The sequence below is a fragment of the Capra hircus genome, chromosome 21 (assembly GCF_001704415.2).
Source record: "Capra hircus breed San Clemente chromosome 21, ASM170441v1, whole genome shotgun sequence".
NCBI lineage: Eukaryota > Metazoa > Chordata > Mammalia > Artiodactyla > Bovidae > Capra > Capra hircus.
This window is the reverse complement of record NC_030828.1, coordinates 29877945-29897869: the sequence shown is the minus strand read 5'-3', so window position 1 is coordinate 29897869 and position 19925 is coordinate 29877945. Positions and strand designations below refer to the sequence as shown.

The 19925-nt window shown below is 45.5% G+C and overlaps 1 non-coding gene across 1 annotated transcript; it reads left to right on the top strand.

The window, feature by feature from the left end:
- Positions 19544-19616, top strand: TRNAK-CUU. Its single transcript has one exon. It is a non-coding gene; the product is annotated as a tRNA-Lys (tRNA).

Here is a 19925-nt window from a genome sequence, read left to right as displayed (position 1 = left end):
GCCAGTTGGTATTGGAGTGATGATGTCAAGGGACAGTGCCTGACTGGAGAAGCAGGCCCTTTGGCCGTGGAAATTACTTAAGCCTGGGAGTTTATCACTAACCTTCTGTGCAACCCAGGGTGAGTCCCTTTCTCCCTGGCTTCAGCGTCTTCTTTCCTATAAGGAGAGGTGAGGATTAGATGAATCCTGGGGACTCCTCTGTATCTAACCCTTCGATCCTCCTGGCACAACCTCTGCAAACAGTGTGAGCTCCATTCATTGACCTTTAAGGCACTTAATCCAACTCCTGGTTTATGTTTCCCTTTGTTATAAAGGAGCTGTGAGAGAGGGATGTGAGTGGTTTTTGGAAACCATAGAGTGGAGGGATTTCAAGGTTATGAGGTAGCCCTTGATGGCTCAAGATTTCTGAGCTTTCATCTGCAAGGCCTGCCTGCTATTTGTTCTCTCTAGATCCTGGGGGCTTGACTGACCCAAACATCACTCATCTGGCAGTATGCTGTGACTGAGCATGCTAGCTGTTGCATGAAAAGTGGCTGCAAGGAGCAGTCAGGAGGTCTGGAGCTATGTAGCTGGTGGGGGGAGGGGGGAGCAGTGGGTGGTGAGCAGTGACCTGAGTGGCCCACATAGGACAGAACTGGGATCAGTGGGAAAGAAGTCATGGGAAGCAGATTTCCATCCCTCGTTATGGCAGGCCTTTCCCATTTTTGAGCACCTGAGCTTCATGGGTGGTGAGCTCCCTGTTCTAGAAGTCATTACAACAGAGACTGATGGAGACAGAATTGATGCATCAGATAGGGGTGTGGAGCTGCTGGATGATTTCACCAATCTCTTTGAGCCTGGAGACCCTGTGACTGATATGGGACAAGTGAGAGTGTTTGCATGCTACAGGCCTTAACAGTCAACATCTTTTCCCCTCGCTCTCCAAAGGCATCACTGAAGATAAATCAAAAGGCAACTGATTTGAATTCCTTCTCTGGTAGACAGCACTGGATCTTCATATTGATGCAGAGCTACCATAAGGCATTCTCAGCACACACCAGTTGAGATTAGGTGGTCAGAGGTCAGAATTTGTGTTTGCATCCTTGCAAAGACTTGCTCATAAATTTCATGCCTGATGTTTCCGATAGAGGAAGACGATGCTTTAAAGTAGAGGAAAAAACCTATTCCCCACTGCCTGGTGTCCAAGTCCGGAGCCCACACAGGATCTTGGGTCAACTCAAATGTCTGTGATTTGTCATCCCAGAGCAGTCGGAAGGGGTGGAGGGGTGAGGCCCACAGCTAACCCCTGGTGGAATGAGAGGCCCTGTGCCTCATGGTGTGGGTGATATTATGACCCCTCTAAAGGACCACAATACAGAAGAATCTGTATTCCTTGGAGTCCTTGTCCACTTAAAAAGAAAATAATATTTTACAAAGTGAAGAACTGCAGTGATTCACTGGTAGCTCCAAGCCTTGGTTATTTTTCTCAGTGTTATTTTAAAATTGAGTCATTTGCAGCTTATTTCTCTCTCACATGCAGAGGAATTTTTTGTGGGAGCAACAGGAGGGATAAAGAGTCACTCCTGCTGTTCTCATTTGTCTTCCTGCAGCCCATCCCCCATTGTCCCTGGGACCAGCCCTAAGAACTAAAAGGGTGGGATATGGGGTGTTCTCCCGAGAGAACAGGAGAGCGGTATGGGAGCTGCAAGTGCTCTAAATCAGAAATAATAGCTTAGTACATAGAACCTGAGGGCAATGGTCATTTCTAAAATCATTCTGTTTAAAGAATACTGTAGAAAGTTACACTAATGACTCCACAAATACCATACAGTGGACCCTAGGGTGTGGGAGGCAACGACATTAAATTTGGAGTCAGCCTGTTCAGAAGCCCTTGATCTGCCCTTGCTATGTGCCTTAAGTGAGTCACTTTGCCTGCCTCAGCCTTGGTTTCTTTATCTGTAAAATGAGTGGGCTGACCATTTCCAGATCAATGATAAATTTTTACCCCCTCTGTGTTCTTTTCTATTCACTCTTTACCTGCAAACTCTTTTTAGGGTCATTTCTTGCTACAACACAATTCATTAACTCTTAGTTCCTGTGAACTGTTTTCCTTTATCGAGGTGAATTTTACTGGCTCATGTTGTCCAAGTATCCTGTTGACCAGCAGAGGACTATGGCTCATGTGGAGGGTCTCATCAAATGCCCATATTGTAGTCTCACCCATATTGTAGTCTCAAACCGTGGGCCCAGCTCTGAGCTGGAGCTTAAGGCTTTCCCTGCAGCTGCCATGTGTGTGGAAATGGGACCCAGGTGTGCCCCAGAGAGACCACCCTCTGTCAAGGGGGTGTTCAGCACAGTCCTGACACCAGTACTGAGGGGACAGTGAGGAAGGAGGCAGGCATGAGGGATGGGGCACTCTGAGAAGACAGTGCAAAAGAGTAACCTATAAGAGTGTGTTATCACTAGATGTCGAGAAGAGGGGCATGTGCGGAAATGCAGAATCAGTGAGATTTTTGAAGGGAAAGAACAAAACCCCTAAACTTGTTGAGCAAGAAGAGCAATGATCCGGCATTGGCTGAGTGCTTGACAATGAGACAGGCACAGTGCTTTGTGCAGGCCCGGTCTTCAAAAAGGATTTTGAGGTATGCAGTATTATTTACCTTGTAAGGAGGGAATGAAAGCTCAGAGAAGTTAGGGAACTGCCTGAGGTCACACTGCTTGTGAGGCAGCACAGCAAACATTTCCAACAGCAGCTCCCTGACTCCAAAGCCCAAATTCTTACCTGCTTTTGGCTCATCTGCCAGCTGCCAAGAAGAAGGGGGGTAAAAGTGCTCAGAGAGGCCAAATGACAACTTGTGTCCTGGGCACAGAGGCAACAAAGGAGCCAGGTGCCTGCAGAAGAATAGGTGCTCTGAATGAGCGCGTGGAGCCTGGGGTGGCCATGGTGTCAGGTAGGGCAGAGGAGGAGGAGGGGTGATGGCCTGAACAAATCCCAAGGATATATGGCGTTGTCATTATCCCAGCACATCCCAGCCCCCTCAGCGGCCTGTAGGGAGGGGGGGGATGCGACTCAGGGGTGGGGGCATGGACTTGGCAGGGACAGGGCAGGCTGATGTCATTTACTTGCAGAGGTGAGCCCTCCCCTGAGCCCCCCCGCCCAGCCCAGCATGATTCTCTGCTGATCCCTGAAGGCGGACCCCCTGCCCCCGCCTGATCACCCCCTGCCTGTCGAGCCCCCCCCCCCCCTCCCCCGACAGCGCCCCCCCCCCCCCCCAGTCCCCTGGCGTCTAGTGTTGGACCCAGCAGATGTGCAGGCCTTTCTCACCTAGCATGCTTCTGTGAAGTTTTTGCATGTCCCACTTTGTGTCCCTCTCTTGTGCGCCTTGAACCTTTTTTCTGTTTGCTCTTAGCGTTCATCTGCTGCTCCCTGCATTCTCTGCCACTTGGAGGACAAGGGCAGGCACACAGGTTTTCCTGGTCCCCTGTGCAGTGTGCTGCCCACACAAGGACAGCAACCTGGATGCTGAGTATGCTTCTATTTCTTCTTCAGCTGTAAATTATAAATACATGTGTCTGAGTCTTGCTTGTATTGCTTATACGGTAGGCCCTCAATAAATGTTGGGTGAATGAATGAACACTGTTGTGTATGTCCTCACTCTCCTGTTTTCCTGTGTATGGTGTGGTCTTTTGTCTCTTTCCCCTTTCCTCAATCTGAGCAGGCCTTCCAAAGCCTCCCCTGGGTTCAGGAAGACTCCTCCTAAAATCCAGGTTCCTGTGAACTGGGTCGGCTGGCCGGGCCGTCTCTGGATCTACCTTCATTCACCTATTTCATTCCTCAGACCTGCTTTATATCATCGTCTCCATTCATTCTAACAGTATCCTTGGGAACCAGGGCACATTATTCCCATTTCATGGAAGAGCAAACTGAGGCTCCAAGAAGCGAAGTGGCATATAGCCAATGGGCAACAGAGCTGACATCTTCCCAGGCCTGCCACCCTTCCTGCCTCTAATATGAGTTGTCAGACTGAAGTTAATCAAGACAAATGATATGAGTGAATGAGGAGACGGCTCATGTCTCACTACTTCCACAGTTGTTTTATCTTAACAGGAACCGATTAGATGTGGGGATTGTAGACGTGGGGGTTGCAAGAGGAGGGTGGCCTTGGGCTGAAGCAGAGACATCAAGACACTGTCTGTAAAATGGAGTCTGACCGTTGACCTATAGAAGGCCACCCTTGGCTGAATTCTGACCTCCTGAGAAAAAATGGGAGTGACTGGATGAGGAAAGGGTGGGAGGGAAGAAGCTAGAGGGTGCAAATGTAGACAGCTCTTTCAAAGTGGCCCGTGATGGAGGCTGGAGGGTGAGAGGTCACAAAGGGCTGTGAGGGACAGCAGTGCTTATGGGAAGGAGAGATGGTGGGGGTTGAGCATGGAGGAGAGGGGGCTGATTGGGGAGTGACAGTGTGTGGGGATAAGAGGGTTCAGAGTCACTGTGGGTTGGGGTTGGTTACAGACAGCATGATGCTCAGGCTGACAACCTTATTTGAAAGCAGGTGCTGCTGTGCATTGAATTGTGTCCTCCCATAAAGTATACTGAGATCCAGCCCCAGACACCTGCAAGTATAACCTTATTTGGATATAGGGTCCTTGCAGATGTAATCAAGTTAAGATGAGGTCATCCTGGATTAGGCTTGGCCCTGAATCCAATGCCTGGTGTCCTTATAAGAAGGTCACATGAAGACAGAGAGACACACAGATGGGAGAATGGCATATGCAGATGGAAACAGAGATTGGAGCGAACCATCTACAAGCCAAGTATTGCTGGCAACCCCTTGGAAGCTGGAAGCGGCAAGGAAGGATTCTTCCCTAGCGGCTTCCGAAAAAGCGTGGCCCTGCTGACACCTTGATCTCAGCCTTCTACCCTCCAGAGAACTGTGAGAGAATAAATTTCCATTAAGCCACCTCATCTGGGGCTTTCCAGGTAGCTCAGTGGGTAAAGAATCTGCCTGCAGGAGATGCAGAAGACTCAGGTTCAATTCCTGGGTCAGGAAGATTCCCTGGAGGAGGGCATGGCAACCCATCCCAGTGTTCTCGCCTGGAGGATCCCATGGACAGAAGAACCTGTCCTCTGTCCTACACTCCATAGGGTTGCAGAGTCAGACACAACTTAGCATGCATGCACCTCATTTGTGCTAATTTGTTATGGCAGCCCTAGGGAACTGATGCAGACATTCTATGGGCTGAGTTTGCCTGCGGAGGAGGGCTGGGGAGGGTGGGGAGGAGTGCTCACCCTCTGGCTAAAGTCTGCAGCCCCGGCTCATTCCTTCCAGCCTCCCTTAGTAAAGAGCAGCCTGAGCAGGTTAGGCACATGCATTCACTCCACGTGGTCTAACATGGAGCCTCAACAGAGGGCTTGGGCCCAGGGAGGCTGGCGCTGAGTGGGGGGAAGACAGGCAGCACAAAAGCAAAAGGGGCGCTGGTTACAGTAGAGGCAGTGGCCCTGGAGGAGAAAGCACAGGCCGTGGGGTGCTTCTGGGCTGGGTGACCTCGAGCAGGTCACCTAACCTCCCTGGGCCTCAAGGGCCCCACTGATACTGAGACCATGCTCCCCACAGCACTGGGCCCCTGTGTAGTCCATTCCCAATACATGACAGGACTCCTTACCCTACGTTTTCATTCTAGCCATGGGGATCAATTGCACCTTCAGCAAACATTTCTGGAAGGCTGATTGTGACAGGCTCCAGGGAAAAGGACACACACACACACACACACACACACACACACACACACAAGTAATTTATGGCCAGAGACTGACAGGCTGGGTTTAAAAAATAACCTCATATATACAAACACACCTAAACATAAGGGCAAAAACAGGTTGAAACTACAAAGGATGGAAAATGGCACACCAAGCAAGTAGGAATCAGAAAATAAAATGGCTGTACTGTTCCATTGGTGTGTAGCATTGTTACCATCAGAAAAAGGGGTCTGAAGGCATAAATGCATTATTAGGGAGAAAGAAGATCATTATATAATGATACAAAATAACAATTCTCCAGTAAGATATTTTTTAAAGTTTAGGTTATATTCATATAATGTAACAATTGGTAGAATTTTAAGAGACAAATGGATAAATCCACAGTCATGGTGGTAGGTTTTTAACATCCCTGTCTCAGTAATTGAGAGTTCAACAGGCTAAAAACAATTAGGGTATAGAAAATGTCAACACCACAATTAACAAGCTTGATCAAATGGATAAGTATAAAACCCTGCACCCGACAGAAAATATGCATTCTTTCCAGTGTTCATGAAATACTTAAAAAAAATTGACCATGAACTAGTCATAGAACAAGTTTCAACAAAAACTTAAAAACAGGCCTACAGTTTCCAACCACAGTCCAAGGAAGTTGGAAGTCAATAACAACAAAGTCAAGAAAACAAAATTCGATGTTTGAGAAAAAGTTTCCAAATAATGCAAAACCTAAATTGTGATAGAAATTAGGGAACATTCAAGACTGAGTAATGAAAACATGAATAACTAACACCCACTGTTTGCTGTCAGATGCCTTGTTGTTACCAGACCCCCATTTCCCAGATAAGAAAGATGAGGCGTGGAGTAGGTGAATAAATTGTGCCAGATTCCACTGTAGCTACCTGGCGGAGCAGAGCGTCAAAGCTGGTCTGGAGTTCAAGTTCATAACTACATGTCAAAACCCATGGGAGGTAGCTAATGTGTTCTTAGCTGACATAACCGTGAGGCCTTCTTAGAAACGAAGTGATAGCCCTTCCCTGCACCCGGGACATGGCTCTCAGGTTCCACTCCGCCAGGCTGTCATTCCAGCGTCAGCAGTCTCATCTCTGCATCCCCTCTAGAGCTTCTTCCACAGGGAGCCCTGTCTCTCACAGTATGCCTCCACGCTCAGCAGTCTCACCCCTCTTTCTTTGCTTACCGTGGCCCCCAACCTGGGAACCCCTCCTAATCTCAGCCTACATCCAGGCTCAGCCCAAAGGATCCTTTCCTGTATCATTCCTACCCTCTTCAGACACTCCTCTGGGCTGTAAACTGCAGAGCTGACCCTGCCCCTTCTCTGCTTTAAACCCTTCTCTAGGTCCCAGCTGCCTGGCAGTGCACCCGGACTTCTCCACTGAAGTATGCTGAAGGGCTCTGCATTCAGCTGTGAGGGAAGTGTTCCTTAAAACCTTGAGTTTTATCTTCAAAATTCATCCCGTTTACAGTCTGCTTCATACTATATCTACGTTTATTCCACAATAAAAATAACAACCCTGTTCTCAAGTGATGGACGCTCCTGTCTAGCACCAAGGAGAACCCCAGTATGAGAAGCAGAAACTTACAAGGCGAAGCCCAGGATCTTGTGCCTGTACCGTGGGCTCTCCCTCCGGCCTTGAGTGGACCCTGCCCAGGTCCACTCATCTGTCCCCTCTGCCTAGGGGGTCCAGGCCCGTAGACGGGGCACCGGCCTGTGTCCCACAGTGGTCCCTGCTTATTCTGTGTTGTGCTGCTCTGCTGGCCTGGCTGCCGCCCCCCCCACCCCCGGCCTCTCAGCATCTGAGGCCGAATCCCCTTTCCCTTTCCTGCCCTCCCCCACCTCTCAAAGCATTTTCAGCCACTTCTTTTAAAGCACTCCAGAACCACAAACACGGGCTTGGGCCTGATTGAAAGAATGTTTCTGCACCCCCCACCCCCCCGCGCCTGATTAAGGGAGGTTTGTATTGATAAAGTCATGCCATCAAACCACCGTCTATTTCGGCTTCCCCTACTTCCTGGGGACACTCATGGCACCTGCCACAGGGCACCCTGGGTTCAGCCCCTTAGGAGTACAACCCCATCCCTGGGCTGAGCAGGTGCTCTTCCAAGCCAGGGACCTTGATTCTCTGATCCTCTGCTTGATCTCTATTGCTTCGCCCTCACAATAGCCTCTGGCCTGGAGTGGGTGCTGGAAGATTTCTTGCTGAAATGGAAATGTGTGTAGCCATGACTCTTGACCCTTCCACTTAAAGCTTCTCTGCTCTCGCCTTGCTGATTGAAATGTCAAGTAAACAGGAATCTATAAACCTACTTTCAGTTCTCCAAGGGTGGAGTGGGCTCCATTTTAAATGCCTGTTGTAGTTAGGATGAATAATCACCTCCTAATTGACACTCTTAATGAATAAACAAAGCAGGGGTGTGGGGGAGGGACAGGGGAGAGGGCGTGAGGTGGGAGGCGTCACTCCTGCAGGAATCCAGTGGGGCTGGTCCCCTTGGGCTATTATACTTGGTTTCTTAGCCCTGCCCCAAGGAAGGTGGCAAAATGGGGACCTCAGTGAGACACAGATTCATAAACTGAAGAATGTGTAAGCTAGAAGCACCCTCCTCAGAGGTCCTAGCCAAGCCCCTGTTTTAGAGATGAGGAAATTGAGGTCCGGAAAGAAGAAGCCACGGGTCACGCAGTGGGCCCATGTCACAGCCTGGCCTTCCCTGTCTGACAAGATCTCAGGAGGAAGGCAGGCCTCTCCAGCACAGGGACAGCAACCATTCGCCTGAGACCGGTTTCCCAGCAGCTGGGACTTTCAGCGTCAAGTGCGGGTAAACCTGAACGGTGATCACCCTAACCCCCGTGGGTCGTGGCTTCTCGCTCATCCCTGTCTAGAAGTCTGCCAGAGAGATTTTAGGGAAAAAATGAAGCAGAGATATCTGATGCAGTCAGTCACTTGGACCTCTCTGGGCCAACACAGTTCAGCCTGGGAGCAGGGTGGGCCAGGGGGCCCAAGGCGGGTGGGACTCTGATGCTGCCAGGCCCTGCTTGCCCTGATCGTTTTGCCTGCGTCTCCAGCATGGTCAGTCCTCGACTTCTTTGCTCTGTTGTACAAAAGACACTTTAAGGGCTCTCTTGGAGCTGTTTAACTTTGATCTCTATAAACATTTCTTTTGATAAATGCCAGAATCCACATGGCAAGTATTTTGAGAGACTGTTCAGCAATGTGCTGGCATGTCTTTCTGTTGCTTTGTCATCTGTGGGGGAGGATCTGGACAGCTTTGTCCCTAACTGTCTGTGTGACCTTGAGCAAATCCATGTATCTTTCTGAGCCCTGATTTCCCTATACGTGGGAAATCCCTATCTCCTTGCTGAGTGGCTCTGAGAAAGGATTAGAAATTGCCTAATAATATAATAATAACAATATAGTTATATTATTACATAATAATTATATAATTATAATTATATAATCATATCTTTATAATTATATAAAATAATATTATGTAATTATATAAAATTATACTATATAATTATAAAAATTACATAAAGTAAAATTATATTAATATATCAAAATAAAAACTATATTATATTAAATTACATAATAATATAATATTATATAATATATTATAATTTAATATAATATTATATAATATTAATATATGATATAATGTGTTATATATTGTATATCATATACAATATATGATATATACAATAATATATAATAAAATATATAATATATAATGCACATATAATTATATATTTGTATATATAATTATATATTTATATAATATATTCTAATATTATTATATATACTTATATATATTATAATATGTCATAACATATTATATTATAATATATTATATATTCTAACATTATTGATATATATAATATATAATTTTATATATTATATACATATAATATATGATATTATATAATAATTATATATAATGTATAATATAATATAATAATATATATAAATTATATTCAGTTCAGTTCAGTTCATTTCAGTCACTCAGTCATGTCCTACTCTTTGTGACCCCATGAATTGCAGCATGCCAAGCCTCCCTGTCCATCACCAACTCGCACAGTTCATCCAAACCCATGTCCATTGAGTCAGTGATGCCATCCACCCATCTCATCTCCTGCCCCCAATCCCTCCCAGCATCAGAGTCTTTTCCAATGAGTCAACTCTTCGCATGAGGTGGCCAAAGTACTGGAGTTTCAGCTTTAGCATCAGTCCTTCCAATGAACACCCAGGACTGATCTCCTTTAGGATGGACTGGTTGGAGCTCCTTGCAGTCCAAGGGACTCTCAAGAGTCTTCTCCAATACCACAGTTCAAAAGCATCAATTCTTCAGTGCTCAGCTTTCTTCACAGTCCAACTCTCACATCCATACATGACCACTGGAAAAACCATAGCCTTGACTAGACGGAAACATTTGTTGGCAAAGTAATGTCTCTGCTTTTGAATATGCTATCTAGGTTGGTCATAACTTTCCTTCCAAGGAGTAAGCGTCTTTTAATTTCATGGCTGCAGTCACCATCTGCAGTGATTTTGGAGCCCCCCAAAATAAAGTCTGACACTGTTTCCACTGTTTCCCCATCTATTTCCCATGAAGTGATGGGATCAGATGCCATGATCTTTGTTTTCTGAATGTTGAGCTTTAAGCCAACTTTTTACTCTCCTCTTTCACTTTAACCAAGAGGCTATTTAGTTCCTCTTCACTTTCTGCCATAAGGGTGGTGTCATCTGCATATCTGAGGTTATTGATATTTCTCCCTGCAATCTTGATTCCAGTTGTGCTTCTTCCAGCCAAGCGTTTCTCATAATTTACTCTCCATAGAAGTTAAATAAGCAGGGTGACAATATACAGCCTTGACCCACTCCTTTTCCTATTTGGAACCAGTCTGTTGTTCCATGTCCAGTTCTAACTGTTGCTTCCTGACCTGCATATAGGTTTCTCAAGAGGCAGGTCAGGTGGTCTGGTATGCCCATCTCTTTCAGAATTTTCTAAAGTTTATTGTGATCCACACAGTCAAAGGCTTTGGCATAGTCAATAAAGCAGAAATAGATGTTTTTCTGGAACTCTCTTGCTTTTTCCATGATCCAGCGGATGCTGGCAATTTGATCTCTGGTTCCTCTGCCTTTTCTAAAACCACTTGAACATCTGGAAGTTCACGGTTCACGTATTGCTGAAGCCTGGCTTGGAGAATTTTGAGCATTACTTTACTAGTGTGTGAGATGAGCGCAATTGTGCGGTAGTTTCAGCATTCTTTGGCATTGCCTTTCTTTGGGATTGGAATGAAAACAGACCTTTTCCAGCCCTGTGGCCACTGCTGAGTTTTCCAAATTTGCTGTCATATTGGGTGCAGCACTTTCACAGCATCATCTTTCACAGTTTGAAATAGCTCAACTGGAATTTCATCACCTCCACTAGCTTTGTTCGTAGTGATGCTTTCTAAGGGCCACTTGACTTCACATTCCAGGATGTCTAGCTCTAGGTGAGTGATCACACCATTGTGATTATCTCGGTCGTGAACGTCCTTTTTGTACAGTTCTTCTGTGTATTCTTGCCACCTCTTCTTAATATCTTCTGCTTCTGTTAGGTCCATATCGTTTCTGTCCTTTATTGAGCCCATCTTTGCATGAAATGTTCCCTTGGTATCTCTAATTTTCTTGAAGAGATTGCTAGTCTTTCCCATTCTGTTGTTTTCCTCTATTTCTTTGCATTGATCACTGAGGAACGCTTTCTTATCTCATTGCTATTCTTTGGAACTATTTGCGACCCCATGGACTGTAGCCTATCAGGCTCCTCCCTCCATGGGATTCTCCAGGTAAGAGTACTGGAGTGGGTTGCCATTTCCTTCTCCAATATAATATAATAATGTGTAGTATATATTATATAATATATAGAGATTATATTATAAATATACTCTCTCACTACCTCTCCCCCTGGCAACCACAAATCTGTGAGTCTGTTTCTGTTTTATAGACAGATTTATTTTTGTTATATATATTATATCACATATGTAATATTACAAATATATATAATATAAATATATTATATAAATATATAAATATTTGTATATTTGTATAATACTATATCACTTTGCTGTACAGCAGAAATTAATACAGCACTGTACATCAACTTCAGTTCAATAAAATAAAAATTTTTTTTAATAAAGGAAAGTGCGTTTGCATGAGGGACGTCTGAATCTAGTCCTGGATCTGCTCAGTCAAACTTTCTTGGAGAAATGTGGGTACTCTCCATCCCTTCTCCAGACCAGGGACATTTTTTTTACTTTAGACACAGTCCAAGAATGCTTAAAAGAAAAGGAACTAGAGGGAATGCATGAGTTTGTAAGAATGCTTAAAAGAAAACAAAGAAGCTATGCATGAATGCATGAGTACATAAATGTCTAAAGGCATAAATACATCAATTCAACTCAGGTAGGATTTTTATAAACTTTTGTATTGAAGCATAATGTTAATACTTGAAAAAGCACAAACCTTGTAAATGTTGAACTCAAATTTTCACAAAGTGAACACACTCAGTTAATTAAGAACTCAGGTAACTCAGGTAAATTAGAAAAAGACCATGATCAACATCCCTGGAGGCCCTCTCACACCCTCTTCCATGACTACTTGCCCAAAATATCTTCACTCTTCTGTCTTCTGTCTCAACTGCTGCTTTACTGTATCCAGCTTTCCTAGTAGATCTTGGCAAGATAGTTGGTCTGCCACAAGCTAGTGCAACATAGCCAAACAGCAGAAAACCTTGCCTTCCTCAATTCATACAGCTTTTAAAAATGATATTATGTTTGATAGGTATTGGGGTGGGGGCTCCAACAATAAGTGTAATGAGGCTTCAGATAGTTTTTGTTGTGGTAAAATATGATATTTATCACCGTTTGTAAGTGGCAATGAATACCTTCACAGTGTTGTATAACTGTCACAAACTGTCTGCACCTGAAACTTCATCGTCCCCAACCAACTCATATTCATTTCATAACACCTCTCCCTCCCTTGCTTTCCCCAGCGCCTGACTACCTCTATTCTACTTTGTCTCTATGAATTTGACTATTCTAGGTACCTCATGTAAAGTGGAAGCATATTTACAGTGCTGCTTCTGTGTTTGGCTTATTTCACTCAGCATAATTTTTAAGATCCATCTATGTTGTAGCACATGTCAAAATTACATTCCTTTTTATAATTGAATACTGTCGCATTGTATGCATATACACTATTTTGTTTATCCACTGATCTGCTGCTAGGCAATTAAACTGTTTCCATCTTATGGCTATTGTGAACGACTCTGCTGTGAACACTGATGTACAAATATCTGTTCAAGTCTGAGGTTTTAAAATGGCCCTGTGGGGACCTATTCCCTACTTCATAAATAAGCAATTGGACGACTTCCAGCTCTAAGGCTCCATGCAATGAATTGCCTCCCAAAAGAAGGTCAAAGGTACATACACGCCAGTGACCTGCCCCCACCTCCAAGAATGTACAGGCTTCTCCTGTGCCCACTATGTGTGGCAAAACTGAACAATGGCATGGTTGGAGCAGCCCCTCCCTCCACAGCTACAGTCCTAGGAAAACAGAGGGCAGTCTCTGGGTAAGAAGTGTTCAAACTGAGCCTGCCATCCTGGTCTGACCCACCAGATCAGGTGCTGATTGGGGGGTCTCAGGGTGAGGGGGGTTCTGGCCCAGGAGGGGATATCTTTGGTGGAGAGGCATGGGGCATCCACTCTCACCCTTGGTGGCAGGAGTTACTCCCCACCATGCCTCAGATGGTGGGAGGGACTGACTTGGTCTACTCCAGAGGTGAAAACTGGTAGCCAGCAGGTTACAAGTAACCCACGGGTGGGTTTTTTTCAGCTGGTATGTTTTGACATTTAAAAAACAGTTAGGTGTCAACATCTGAAAAACAGGAATTTTTGCTTAAAATTCAAATTTCTGGTTCCTTTCTAAATAAACTCAGAAGAGCTGGTGGTCCTGCATGCCCAGCAGTGGCTGCCCCTGTAGATCAGACCTCTGGTCTCACAGGCAGCCTTGGCCCCTCTACTCATCTGCCAGGCCCTGTAGCATCAGACCTCTTTCAACTATAATGCTTTTTCAACCAATCAAGAAATGCTTCACAAGTCCCAGAAAATGAAAGTTCAGATTTAAGAACTTGTTAGCTGACTGGTGCATAATAACCAAAGCGTGGGTGTGGCTAGACTACTTCATCCAAGTTCCAGCTCTGTGATTTGTTACGCTGCCCCCGACATGCCTGCAAGTCTTCTAACTGCCCAACTGCAAGACCGAAAAAAGTCTGTAGACAGTAACACAGACATCAACTATATGGAATCTTATATGCCTTAAGCAATAATAATAATAATAATAATAATAAAGGTCCTGTTGCAACACTGCCACCTTGTATGGCAGGCAGGATGTGGCAGTCATCTTCGTTACTCCTGGGAAGAAGGAGGCCACCATGGATGGGTGAAGGGGGATTGACATCAGGTTGGCTTATCAGTTTCCAAGGAAACCAGCAGCTGGGGCAGGGGGCAAGCACATAAGAGGATTGGGTGGTCAAAAGAGTAAGCAGGGACTGGTCAGGCAGGCGGAGTACAGAGAGCGAGAGAACAGCCATCTTGAGTGGCTAGAACATAGATTCATTAACTGTGTGTTCTTGAGCAAGTTACTTCACTACTCTGGGTCTCAGTTTCCGTAACCTTATGATGATAATATCAATACCACTTTCCTTCCAGGACTGTTATGAGGCTGAAATGAATTAACATATACAGTACATTGGAAAGTGCTTGTATCATGGAAAAGGAGAAGGGGTACACGAGGAAGCGCTTACGGCACTGGGGGCCTTGAAGGTGCCCCAGCACCAGCTTGACAGGATGCGTCAAGCCCAGCTCTTCTGTAGGCTGTGTGGTCTTAGAGGAGTCATTTAACCCAGCTGAAGTTCCTTTGAGAATGTGGAGATACTTCACAGAGCAGAGACTCTACAATTGGCAGTTATTAGTATTAAGCATTTGCTAAATACTCTTGGCTTCCTTCCACAGCCTCCACAAGCCCTGTTGCCCACCACTTTCAGGCCTGGGGAATGGATATTGATCTGGAAGACTGGGAGATTGAGCTGAAAGGAACAAAGGCACCATTGTGGCACATGGGCACATGGGCTCACAATTTCCTTTCTGTCCTTTCAATGGGCAGGAATGTCATTTGGGACCTGAGTGGGAAGGGCGTGGGAATCCGTCCAGTCTACCAGCTAGTCTCAGGGAAGGCCAGAGAAGCACAGGACACCGGAGGAGACACAGCCCTGCAAGGTCCTCATGTGTCTTGTTATGTAGGTGAAGAATTTGGGGCCCAGAGCAGGAAAGAGACTTGCCTCATGAGACAGAGCAAATCAAGGGTGAGAACCAGAGCCTTACCCAGGGGGCAGCAGGAAGTCCCCCTGCTCCAGACCTTCTATTTTGGGGGGGCATTTGGGGCATTTGAGTCACTGCTCAGTTGGTAAAGAATCCACCTGCAATGCGGGAGACCTGGGTTAGATCCCTGGGTTGGGAAGATCCCCTGGAGAAGGGAAAGGGCTACCCACTCCAGCATTCTGGCCTGGAGAATTCTATGGACTATACAGTTCACGGACAGACACGACTGAGCGACTTTGACTTCACTTCACTCAGACCTTTGACTTTTACTCCAAATGAAGTTGTATATTCTATCATTAAACACGCTGACAAAATGGCAAAAGAAAACATTTCTATTGCAACTTAAATATTTAGAAGTGCACTTGGCGTCCTGGAAGCCTGAAAGTCCATGGCTTTGTCTTTCTAGCCCAGAAAGTGAAGGGAAAGTGAAGACGCTCAGTCGTGTCCGACTCTTTGCTGCCCCATGGACTCTAGCCTACCAGGCTCCTCTGTCCATGGGATTTTCCAGGCAAGAGTACTAAAGTGGATTGCCATTTCCTTCTCCAGCGCATCTTCCTGACCCAGGGATTGAACCCCGGTCTCCTGCATTTTTGACAGACACTTTACCGTCTGAGCCTCCAGGGAAGTCTTTTCTAGCCCAGAGTGGCTATAAAATTTAGTACAGGTCGGGGTGGGCCAGAGAGATAGGTTGAAGCAAGATCAGGCAAGACCAGACAGGCTTCATTAAGGAGTTTGCACTTTGAGCTTCATCCTGAGGCAGTGGACAACATGCAGAGATCTAATAGAAAGAGGAGAAAGATCGTGCTGGCTGCAAAGATTCCCCCCAGACCACAAGGAGTGTGGTTTAGCTCTGGCTGGTACCCAGAAGGAGGCAGGAAGGAGAAGGGTCTTCAGAGTGCTCATCTCAGCCATCTCCATGGTGACGTGGGAAGATGGTACAGTTCCTCTCAAGGAAATTTCCTAATTAAAATTTCAAGTGTTTTTGTGTTTCAGGCTGGCCTAGACCCTGGCTCACCCCTCTTGTCTCTGAACACAAACAGGTAAGCTGAGAAGTGGAGGGAGTAGAGAAGGAAATGGTAGGTTAGATGAGGGACCCCCAGCAGTGCCACCAGCCTCCGCAGCCTTGGACACCCATCCTCCATCCTCTACCTAGAGGGTCCCCAGGCCCAACATCTAATGGAAATCAAGTTGTGTCTCTTCAGAATAAGAAAAGCTTTTCTCCTGCCACTTACTGAGTGAGGCTCAAGGGAAGCGACCAGCACTTCTTTCCAGAGGTCTAGGATGGAGAAGGCAATGGCGCCCCACTCCAGTATTCTTGCCTGGAAAATCCTATGGACGGAGGAGCCTGGAAGGCTGCAGTCCATGGGGTAGCTGAGGGTCGGACAGGACTGAGAGACTTCCCTTTCACTTTTCACTTTCATGCATTGGAGAAGGCAATGGCAACCCACTCCAGTGTTCTTGCCTGGAGAGTCCCAGGGACGGGGGAGCCTGGTGGGCTGCACAGTCAGACACGACTGAAGCGACTTAGCAGCAGCAGCAGCAGGTGGTCATGAATTCATGAGCTCCTTAGAGACCTCTTTAAGTTCTCCCTTTTCTAGCCTTTCCTCTCACTCTCATCCCTTGTCTTCCCACTTCCCTGTATTTTGTAGATGAAGAAACAGAGACCCACATTAAAGAGGTGACTTACATAAAGATTAAAATTCCATAGGAACTTCCTAAAGAAATTACACGTAGAACAACAGCCCACCAGGCTCCTCTGTCCATGCAATTCTCCAGACAAGAATACTGGAGTGGGTTGCCATTCCCTTCTTCAGGGATTGAATAAGGGGCCCAGGGATTGAATAAGGTGCTCTCGCATTACAGGCAAATTCTTTACCATCTGAGCCATCAGGGAAGCCCAGAATTACTATATGATCCTGCAATTTCATTTCTGGATATACACCCCAAAGAACTGAAAGCAGGGAATTGAACAGATATTTGTACACCAATATTCAGAGCAGCATTACTCACAAAAGTTTAGTGCCCAAATGCCCATCAACTGATGAATGGATAAGCAAAATGTGGTATATTCATGAGATGGAATATTTATTCTGCCTTAACAAAAAAGGAAATTCTGATATATGCTGCAACATGGATGAACTTTGAAAACATTATGCTAAGTGAAAGCATAGACACAAAAAGCTATGACACAAAAAGATAAAATATTGTGTGATTCCACTTACATGTGGCACTTAAAGTAATCAAATTTATAGAGACAAGGAACTTCCCAGTGATCCGGTGGCTCAGCCCCTGGGCTCCTGGTGCAGGGGGCCTTGGTTCAACCTCTGGTCAGAGAACCAAATTCCCACATGCCATGACTAAAGATCCTGCATGTTGAAACTGGAAGATCCCATGTGCTGCAACCAAGACCCATCGCAGCCAAAAAAAAAAATTATAGAGACAAAAAATAGAATGGTGGTTACCAGGGGCTAAGGGGAGAATGGGGAATTGTTTAAAGGGGACAGAGTTTCAATCTGGGAAGATGAAATCGTTCTGGAGTAGGATGGTGGTGATGGTTGCACAACAATGTGAATATATGATGCCACTGAACTGCACACTTAAAAATGGTTGAAAGAGTAACTTTTATGTTTACTATAATTTAAAAAAATGAAACACATACACAGTACAGGATGGTACCCAATCAAGAATTACATATTGCTTCTTGGTGGCTCAGACGGTAAAGCGTCTGCCTACAATGCCTACCGTATGAGAGACCCGTGTTCAATCCCTGGGTCAGGAAGATCTCCTGGAGAAGGAAATGGCAACCCACTCCAGTATTCTTGCCTGGAAAATCTCATGGATGGTGGAACCTGGTAGGCTACAGTCCATGGGGTCGCAAAGAGTCGGACACGACTGAGTGACTTCACTTTCACTTGTGATTATTTATAGCCACTATATCTCTTTTAACCTAGCAAAAGTCATTTTTAAAAATACAATACTTACTTGTTGAACACACCAGGAAGGTTGTTATGGAAAATTTCCCACCTTCTGATTTTGTGCTTCTGTTTCTTTGTGCTGTCGTTTGTCTGGTTCCTCAACTCTCTTTATTTCCTGCAAATTGGAATTAATATCTAATGGTTGATGTGCCTGAGTGCTCAGCTGCTTCAGTTGTGTTCAACTGTTTGTAACCCTATGGCCTGTAGCCCAGCAGGCTCCTCTGCCCATGGGATTCTCCAGGCAAGAATACTGGAATGGGTTGCCAGGCTCTCCTCCAGGGGATCTTCCAAATCCAGGGATCGAACCACCCCCCTCCCCCTCCTGCTTCTTTTGCATTGCAGGCAGATTCTTTACCCACTGAGCCACCTGGGAAGCCCCAGTTGATAGGTCCAGGTAAAACATTTTTTGGCTGTAATAATTACCATTGATTTGTGTACTTCAGATTATATGACCACTGAAGACACAGTCTGCTGAAGGTTAGTAAACCACTAGCAAAACTCAAGAATACTTTCTCAGAGTGGTCTCCATGTTACACTTAGGTTATCCCCCCTGCCCCTAGAAGGTAACCCATGTAGCCCCAACCATTTAACCTCGATGGATAAGCCCTCTTTACAAGGGTTTGCAGATTTCTGCTTTTTCTAATCCTACATTTCCCCCCTACCCTAGAGAGAAGAGCACTCCCTCATCAACTGGGACTCCTGTTACTACCAGAAAAGCAGAATAAATCTTTAATTCTTTTCGTTTTAGTGTGGAGAGGTTTGCAGTAATGGGCACTTCCCACACAGAGGTGCTATCATACTGAAGGACAAATGTCTTCACCTTTTAGTTGTGTGTGAGCAAACGCCATAACTAATTCAGTTAATTTCTGAGACTACGTTAGCTTTTACACCGTCTATAATTTTGTTGAACCACCTTCGCGCCACAGAAAAGTGCCAGACACCTCAAAGCCACCGGGGGCCGTGAGAGGCCAGCCCGCTCTACTGCTGTGCGTTGTATTCTGATTTTCTCTGGAAGGTACGCAGGACGTTCCTCCGAGCCAGCTGTTGTGTCTGGCCACGGAGGTGTCGAGGACATTCCGGGTCCCCCGGCTGCAGGGGTGAGCGCTCTGCCAGCAGAGGTCTCCCGGATAAACAGCAGGCACCCTACGCTCACTTCCGCTTCGGGGTCGTTTGCATCAGTCCCCTTCATCGCTGACCGCTAGAGGGCCGTTTATATACATTTTTAAATAGTAAAAGTTTCCGTGCACACAATCAGAAATGAAACACAGTTTTGAGAGTAGTTAAAAAAGAAAAGAAAAGAAAACTTTACCGAAAAAATTATGAGGAAGAAATTTAAATGCAAGCCTTGAAGCAGGTTAAAATAATCTTGATATTTCTGAAAGGACCTAAGAAAAGAATAGGTTCTCAACTGCCCGGCTAGCTCAGTCGGTAGAGCATGGGACTCTTAATCCCAGGGTCGTGGGTTCGAGCCCCACGTTGGGCGGTTGATTTAAGACATCTTTCTAACATGGTATTGGTATTGGTTCTGACCACGAGAACTGACTTCAATCCTAAGATTCTTGTTTTCAAACAATACATTAAAAACTACTAAAACTGAAGAAGTTAAAAAAAGGGAACACTGAAACTAGAAAACAATTTCAGATTATAAATACACAGTTAAAGAGTATATGTGTAGAGAAGTATTTGTTACTGAGTGGTCTATTTGAAAGGCAGTGGAATGCCAAAGGTTAAGAGATAGAGGACATGAAAAATTAATGAAATTGTAGGGTTGAAGTGATCTCTGTCAAAATGT